Below are 8220 nucleotides of genomic sequence, written 5' to 3' on the forward strand. Positions count from 1 at the left end.
AGTTGCTGGAAGGAGGTGTACAAGGTACCATCCAACCATCTTAGGGACTCCACTCTGGATCTGTGTAGGATTTACCCCTTAGCCTCTTCTTCCCTGAAGATATCCCACAAGGCAGTGGAGGTTTAGGTTCAGAGTTTTCTTTCTCCCAGAGGGGCTGCCTTCTCAGGTTGAGCAGCCCCATCTGCCCCTACTTCCTCTATAGCACATGTAGAATCCACCTTCTTGACCATTGGACCTACAATTGCTCTCATCTACTCAATCCACTGGACCCTGTCTTGCAAGTTCCTAATTCAGCAATGGTTTGAGACCCATCAGCTACCCTCATCTGATTTAGCTAACCAGTCGAAGCTGATTCCTGGGGTGTGGCCAGTGTAAGAGCTGAGTGCAGGGTGGGAACCAAAGGTGGAGAAACTACTGCAGAAGGAGCATTTCACGCTTCCCAGTGCATTTCCCAATCACTCTGCAAGAGTGCCAAATTACCGTATTTACTCAAGTCTAACGTACCATCAAATCTAATATGTACCTCAATCTTCAGAACCTTGAAGCCAAAAAAAGTCTTTGCTGGCAAATGTAAATGTGCCATCAAATCTAATGCGCACCTTAATTTTCGCAACATAATTTGGCCAAAAAAGTTGAGCATTATATTTGAGTAAATACAGTATATTTGAGAAACGGCTGCCAACTAAAGAAGGAAGTTGGCAACAAGTATATGGGAAATTCCAGACTACTGCTATTTTGGGGTGGGAATCAATCTGAGGTTGCACAGCTAAAGCTGATTTAATTGAGAAATGCACTGGGAAGTGCATTACCGGACAAATTTGCCCATCAGGCAAATCAGAATGAAAGCGCAATAAATAGCCAATGTATTCTAATTCTCCTGCAAATGGACAAGATCAGGATGACTGCTCAGTAAGTAGGTTGCAGCAAGCGAGCGATGAAAAGGATGAGGAAAGGACGAGACAAGCAGTGACCTACTAAGGGGTCTTCTTGTATTGCATGCATCTCCCCCACAGCAACGAGACTCAGTTACTGATGTTCCCGATGAGCCCATGTTGATGATGAGGGGGCCTTTGTTACACAGTTCAGATGAGAAGCAACTCTTTGTAAAAGCAGTTTGTCCTGGAGGGATTGAAAGAAAGTTATTAGAAAAGATAGCTTTAGCTTCAATGTGGGTAGCAGGGGTGTCGTCTAGGCTGAGGCCCCTCCAAAATTTAGAAGGAGGAGGCCAGGCCCATCAATATTCTCTACCCTGGTGGGCTCCACCAGGCCTTACCGAGGCCACAACAGGCCCCATTGGGCCTCCCTGCACTCATGGCAGGCCCTGGTGGGCTTTCCCATGGCTACAAAGGGCCTCTTCAGGCCTCCCCATGGCTGTGGTGGGCCCCATTGGGCCTCCTTCCAGTGTTTGACGTCACACATGCATGCACGGCCCAGCATGAGTGATGGACAGCTGCTGACCAGACACCTCAGCACCTTTTGTCATCATAGCATATGATTCCAAGGCTGACCGCTGGCGTATCTTGCACCATTTTCATGATTCCATATTTATTAAATCCCTAGCCCACCTTTCTCCTGAAAGGAATCCAGGTTGGGAAACAAACAAACAAACAAACAAAAACCCAAAACAAAACAAAACAAAACAGCAAACACTTAACAAATAAAATGACTGGAACCCATTCAAGAATCGTCATTCATGATTTCTCAGCTAATGATTTCAATGGAATAACATATTTAAGTCATTAAACAAATGCCTATGTCAGGGGTCGGCAAGGTTTACCTTGCCTGGGCCGGTTCACTCCAGCAGAGATCACTCCATGGGCCAGATTGCACGTGCATGTGTCAGTGCACATGGCCACAATTTCTGGTGCCTGCATCTGCACAGGCACAATTTCCGGCACCATGGAAGTGAGTCCCTGCACTGTGCTGTGCCAGTTTACAGTAGTGCAGCTCGTGGGGACTCGCTGAGCAGGCAGCTCGGTTCGGGGGCGGCTCATGAGCTGGTTAAATGGCCCCCGTGGGCCGTTTGTGGCCCATGGGCCTTAGGTTGCCTACCCCTGGCCTAGGTGGACATTAACTTCCTCCAGGATGTTAATAATGTGAGAATCAGATGCCACCTGAGCAGGGAGGGCAATCCACCACCACTAAGAGGGGCTGGTTGTGGGTCAGTGCCAACTGGGCTGTAGCTCCCAAAGCCACTAACAGGGTTGCTGTAGATGATAGTGAGATCTCAAGCCATTTAGAGCTGGGTACTGAATGTGTACTAGATACATAGCGGGCACTTTGCCCCACTCTCATCCTCATCCTTTTACCATTTTTCTCAATCCACTTCAAGTCAAGGAAACGGCCTTTGTTTCCTTTCTTACTGGTCCACGCGAACTCATTTGAGGACAGAATGTAGGGTAACTTTTTAGATTTGGAAACTCCAGGGAATCTAACCCCAGCAGGCAGTGGCATAGTGTGGGGGCAGGGCGGGGCTGTAGCCCCAGGTGTAGTGCTTTTTTCTGGGGGTACGCAGGGGTACCCATACGCCTAAGCATTTTGTGAATCTTTGTACTTTTTTTCCATTTACTGTATTTATTTTTCCCAATTTTGGTAATTTCCTTGAGTCAAAATGAGAGTATCCCTAAAGAAAAAAAGCACTGCCCAGGTGCAAATTTCTGAGGGGGCACAACCAGATGTGCCCACAACAGGCTCCGTCATTGAGGCCAGGGCTGCAGGGAGGCAAGTTGCACCCGGGCAAAGCCTTTGAGGCCGAGGCCGAGGCGATGCCTCCTTTTCCTCATGGCCAGCAAAGGGACACCTGCACGTGAACCACCCCTGGGCCAGCCTTCTGCTGGCAAGAGGAAGGCAGGAATGCACTGAAGGAAACACTTGCATTGCCGAAACATAGGAGGTCAAGGCAACACAGTGGAGCTCCTGGTTCCATGTTTCTCTGCCTTATCTCTGCTCCCAGGTTGGGGCTAGTTTGCGAGGAAAGATTCCCTTGATTAGATGCTGCCCAGTGAAGGGGCTGACCACCAGGGGAGGGTGCAACACTTGACCTGCCCCGGGCGCTAGCAACCCATGGTACACCCTTGACAGCAGGGACCTCAGCTGAGCCAGACTCCTCCTCTGCACACCATCCATGAACCAACCACACTCAGACAAGAGGAAATTAGGCATTTCTTGAACTCTTCTGGTAGCCTTCGGTCATTTCCATTTACCCTCGAGAGTCAGGTTAATGCTTGTCACGGAAACACTGCATGTGTCTTGATTCTGGGAGCATGGCTTTTTACGTCCAGTGCAATTATTTCCAAAGATGGAACATTCCTCACATTCCAGAGCTACTCCTAAAAGCACATAAAACAAGAAATGTCAACATCGTTAATTCTCTTTTTTCCCCATCCTCCTTTTTCCTTTCCCAAGGTTACAAACTCAGCTTGCCACTGAATTTCACTAAATGAGGTGTAAAACTCTGGGCAAGTCCCTTTAGGAAAAGCCATTTAGTCACATTGGGCCAGCGGGAATGAGGTTTGTGAGCATCAAGCAGGGGGTGGGGAATCTGGTACCATCTCATACCCTTCAACATTTCTCCGATTACATTAGGGGTATCTTATTTGGTGGTGGTGGTGATGATGATGATGATGATGATGTTATTTATACCCCACTCATCTGACTGAGTTGCCCCAGGCACTCTGGGTGGCTTCCAGCATATATGAAAACATAACAAAACATTAAACATTAAAAAAAAACCCTTCCCTATACAGGATAGCCTTCAGAAGTCTTCTAAGAGTTGTATAGTCACTTATCTCCTTGCATCAGGGGTCACATAACTCTATACCCTCCAACATTTCTCTGATGAAAATAGGGACATCCTAAGGAATTTCTGTTCTTATCCTGAAGCAAAGTTCTTAACCTAAAGCACTATTTCTGGGTTAGTGGAGTGTGTAACCTGAAGCGTATGTAACCTGAAGCGTATGTAACCCGAGGTACCACTGTATTGGGAACAAGGGGGGAGGAGACCAGCAGTGCCTCCTATTCACCAAGAGGCCGCTGTAGAGGCAGAGGCAAGGAGGGGAGGCAAATCCCACCATCAAAGAGCATGTCACAATTGTTGTGGCCACTGCAGAAGCGCCAGCAACAGGAGCAATACATTCCTTGGAGGCTGAACTTGCTGCCCCTATAGATTTTGCCGCCCAAGGCAGTTGCCTCACCTTGCTCATGAGTGGACTGGCCCTGCCCCAGACCCCACAAAGGCTGTAGCATCTGTCATACCCACACACCCCAAAATGGTGTATCCTTGGAGTTGGCCACCATTTCTTGTTTCTGCCAGATGAAAGACAACTCTCACCCCACCTCCCTTGGAGCTTCACTGAAAATGCCACACTGGTCCTCTCCAAACCCGCAAACATGCACATAGGAATAAATCCACAATCATCTGGAAAGCATGCAGTAGGTGGCAGCTACCAATTTTAAAAGTCAGTAGCCTACCTCCGACTTTCATCTTTTTACAGCGACTCCAACAATATGTTCCCTGTTTCAATATACAGTCGTACCTTGGAAGTCGAACAAAATCCATTCTGGAAATCCGTTCGACTTCCAAAACATTTGGAAACCAAAGCACGGCTTCTGATTGGCTGCAGGAACCTCCTGCAGCCAATTGGAAGCCGTGGGAAGCCCTGCCAGACATTCGGCTTCCAAAAAATAGTTTGCAAACCAGGACACTCAATTCTGGGTTTTGCAGCGTTCGGGAGCCAAAACGTTTGAGAACTAAGCTGTTCGAAAACCAAGGTACAACTGTACTGTTGCAGGTACAGTGGTACCTTGGGTTAAGTACTTAATTCGTTCCGGAGTTCTGTTCTCAACCTGAAACTGTTCTTAACCTGAAGCACCACTTTAGCTAATGGGGCCTCCTGCTGCTGCTGCCGCTGCGCCGCCGGAGCACGATTTCTGTTCTCATCCTGAAGCAAAGTTCTTAACCCGAGGTACTATTTCTGGGTTAGCGGAGTCTGTAACCTGAAGCGTATGTAACCTGAAGTGTCTGTAACCCAAGGTACCACTGTAATGAGTGGACTCAAGCAGAAGTCCTGTAGCCTCTTTGTTCCAACTAATGGACAGGTTGAAGTGAACTCAAGGATGCAGGAAAATTCCCAGGCTACAAAGGCCTTGAATCAAAGATTCGCCCATGGCTTTGTAGACTCACCCATGACTATGAAGGTGGCCAGGAGGCTGGCAGAAAGAGGGGTCGGCATCCTTCTGGTTTTCATCTAGGACTCAGAATCAGAGCTGGATCACAAGTCTTGAATGCAGCAAAGTCTCTGCCTCTCTGATGCAATCTTATCTTACGTGGAGGTGGCCAGCTGTTTTCTAGAAGATAACTGTCAAACATAGCGGAAAATGGGTGGAGGCATGACTGAACTTCCTCTGTGGGGAAATGATGCCATCAAGGTGCTTGGCATGAGGGATTTAGTTTCTTGATTTGTGGATTTAGTTTGTATACATCTTTCCCACAGAAAACTGCCCAAAGCAGCTCCCACCAAATGGCCACTCATCAAAATAAAAAACACTGGAGGTATGATAATTTACCCCCAAAAGGTGTTTGATTTTAAGCCAGTGGTTTTTTTAAAAATCCTTGTGTTTTTGGTGTGTGCTAAAGAAGGTCCTCTTTAACCAAACCCTCTTATTCATTGTGGTAGCAAGTTCCGTAGATAACTATGTACTGCACGAACAAGTCTTTTTTTATTATCTGTGGCAGACAGCAGGGACAGTTTTTTCTTCCTTTTTGCTATGTTGGCTCTAGGCTTGCCAAGCTCAGGGATCTGGCTGTTGGGCTTATCTTTGGGATTGATCGAGCTTTGCAGCCAGCAGATCGAAAACCACCGGAGTCCTGCCCACCACAATTTGAGGGCTTTCCGTTTTCTACTGTGATGAAGCAAAGGTGAACTGTTCCAGAAGCTCTGCAAACGCCATCTTGGCAGTCAAAACAACCCCACAATTAATTGGTAGTTGTTGTAACCTTGAACTCATATATGTTTATGTTCACTTGCTATGATACGGGCTAATTGGCTTGCTTTGAGGCTATCGTTATCTGGGGGCTTGGGAAAGGGAAAGAAAGGGAACCATCTGCAAGATCTGGGTACAGTGGTACCTCGGGTTAAGTACTTAATTCGTTCCGGAGGTCCGTTCTTAACCTGAAACTGTTCTTAACCTGAAGCACCACTTTAGTTAATGGGGCCTCCTGCTGCTGCCGCGCCGCGATCACGCGATTTCTGTTCTCATCCTGAAGCAAAGTTCTTAACCTGAGGTACTATTTCTGGGTTAGCAGAGTCTGTAACCTGAAGCGTATGTAACCTGAAGCATATGTAACCCGAGGTACCAGTGTATTTGCTACCTATGTCCTCATTTGGTCAAGTGAAGTAATGGGGAAACCCGGTCAAATTGGCTTATGCCGCTTTGTGTATAAATTGTTGTTGTTGTTGTTGTTGTTGTTGTTGATGTTGTTGTTACCCCACCCATCTGGCTGGGTTTCCCCAGCCATTCTGGGTGGCTTCCAGCAGAATATTAAAAACACGGTAAGACATCAAACATGGAAAACTTCCCTAAACAGGACTGCCTTCAGGTGTCTTCTAAAAGTTGGATAGTTGTTTATTCCTTTGACATCTGATGGAAGGGCGTTCCACAGGGTGTGCGCCACTACTGAGAAGGCTCTCTGCCTGGTTCCCTGTAACCTCACTTCTCACGGTGAGGGAACCGCCAGAAGGCCCTGGGAGGTGGACCTCAGTGTCCGGTCTGAACGATGGGGGTGGAGATGCTCCTTCAGGTATATGAATATATGAAAGTTTGTTTGGGCATGGACAAGTCATGAAGACCTGTCACTGTTGCAGTGTCCGTCCCACAGCTCTGCACAATGTTCTTAGTCTGCACCTTTCTTTAATAAAGCACTAGAACCAATCACCCCAGCATTTTTTGACGTCCTTCTTTGGTATCCCTCTACCCAACCACTCAAACAGGCCCTAATTTGGGCTGGTGGACCTCAACTACCACCTCAACAGGACATCCTTATTTTCATCGGAGAAATGTTGGAGGGTATGCAGTAGGAGAACTGAGGAGGTAGCCTTTCTTCCCCTTAGTGGCAGCTGAGGCCTCCACTGTGGAAGACTCCCTGCTCTTCTTGACGGGGGTCTGGGTGAGTTTGGCTGGAAGTCAGAACACCTGAATAGACCCCTCACATCCTTCACATTTATGAGTCCTCAACACTGAAACTGGGCTGAAGTATCACAGCTGTGTGCATGGACCTTCTACAAACCCACCAACCTACCCTATATTTGTGTTTAGGAGAGGAGCTGGTAGAATAATCATTGAGACAGGAGGAGGAGCAGTTAAGCCTTTGACTGCTGGAATATGTTTTGAAGCTGTGGGAAGATGGAGGAGGGGATTCCTCAAAGTGCTCTCATGCAGTTGATGCTCTCTTCAGGAGATGATGCAATGGACTCCCCAGCCTGGGCTGATGGTTTGATTCTACTTTGTGGTTGAGGACAACGATGTGTCATAGGTTTGGCCTGGGTGATATCAGTGGGTCCCTTCCAGGCCTGTGATTCAGTATCTGCAAGGTTAGAATCTTCAAGCGGAAACTTGCATAGTCAGGCTAATCTCGTTGCAAGATAATGGCCTTAGCTGATCAGCAAACTCCCATTGCTAGCACCTTAAAGTGTGGACCAAGTTCCCATAGCGAAAACTAAATGATGGTGCTCTCTAGGAGGATGAGAGTGGGCCGTCCCCCCCCCCCCCCACACACACACACATTACTAGATGCCAAATAATCCCAGAAAGGCTGGCAGAGTCTGTCTGTGAATGAGTTGCTTTGCCTGTAAATGAATGATCAATTCTCTGTCTTCTGATAAAGCTAAAACCTATATTACAAAACCAAATAAAATAAGTGAAAAGTTCATCAGCAAAACATATGCAGCGATCATTTCTATTTCATTAACTGCAGCCATCCAAAACATTCTGATTTCGGGACTTGCCCAACATGAAATTTATCTTCAAGATTCTGTTGGAATCTTCAATTACCACCAACAGTTTTGCAAGTGGATTGTCAGGATCGAATGTGTGCAAAGCTACATGACTGGCATATAAATTAATGTTGAATTCTTCTTGTGTGACTTTCACAACTGTAAATAGCAGCTCATTCCTTAACAGCAGTTGTTGGGAACCTTTGCCCCTCCAGATGTTTCTAAACCT

This window comes from Podarcis muralis, chromosome 7 (assembly GCF_964188315.1).
Source record: "Podarcis muralis chromosome 7, rPodMur119.hap1.1, whole genome shotgun sequence".
NCBI classification, from domain to species: domain Eukaryota; kingdom Metazoa; phylum Chordata; class Lepidosauria; order Squamata; family Lacertidae; genus Podarcis; species Podarcis muralis.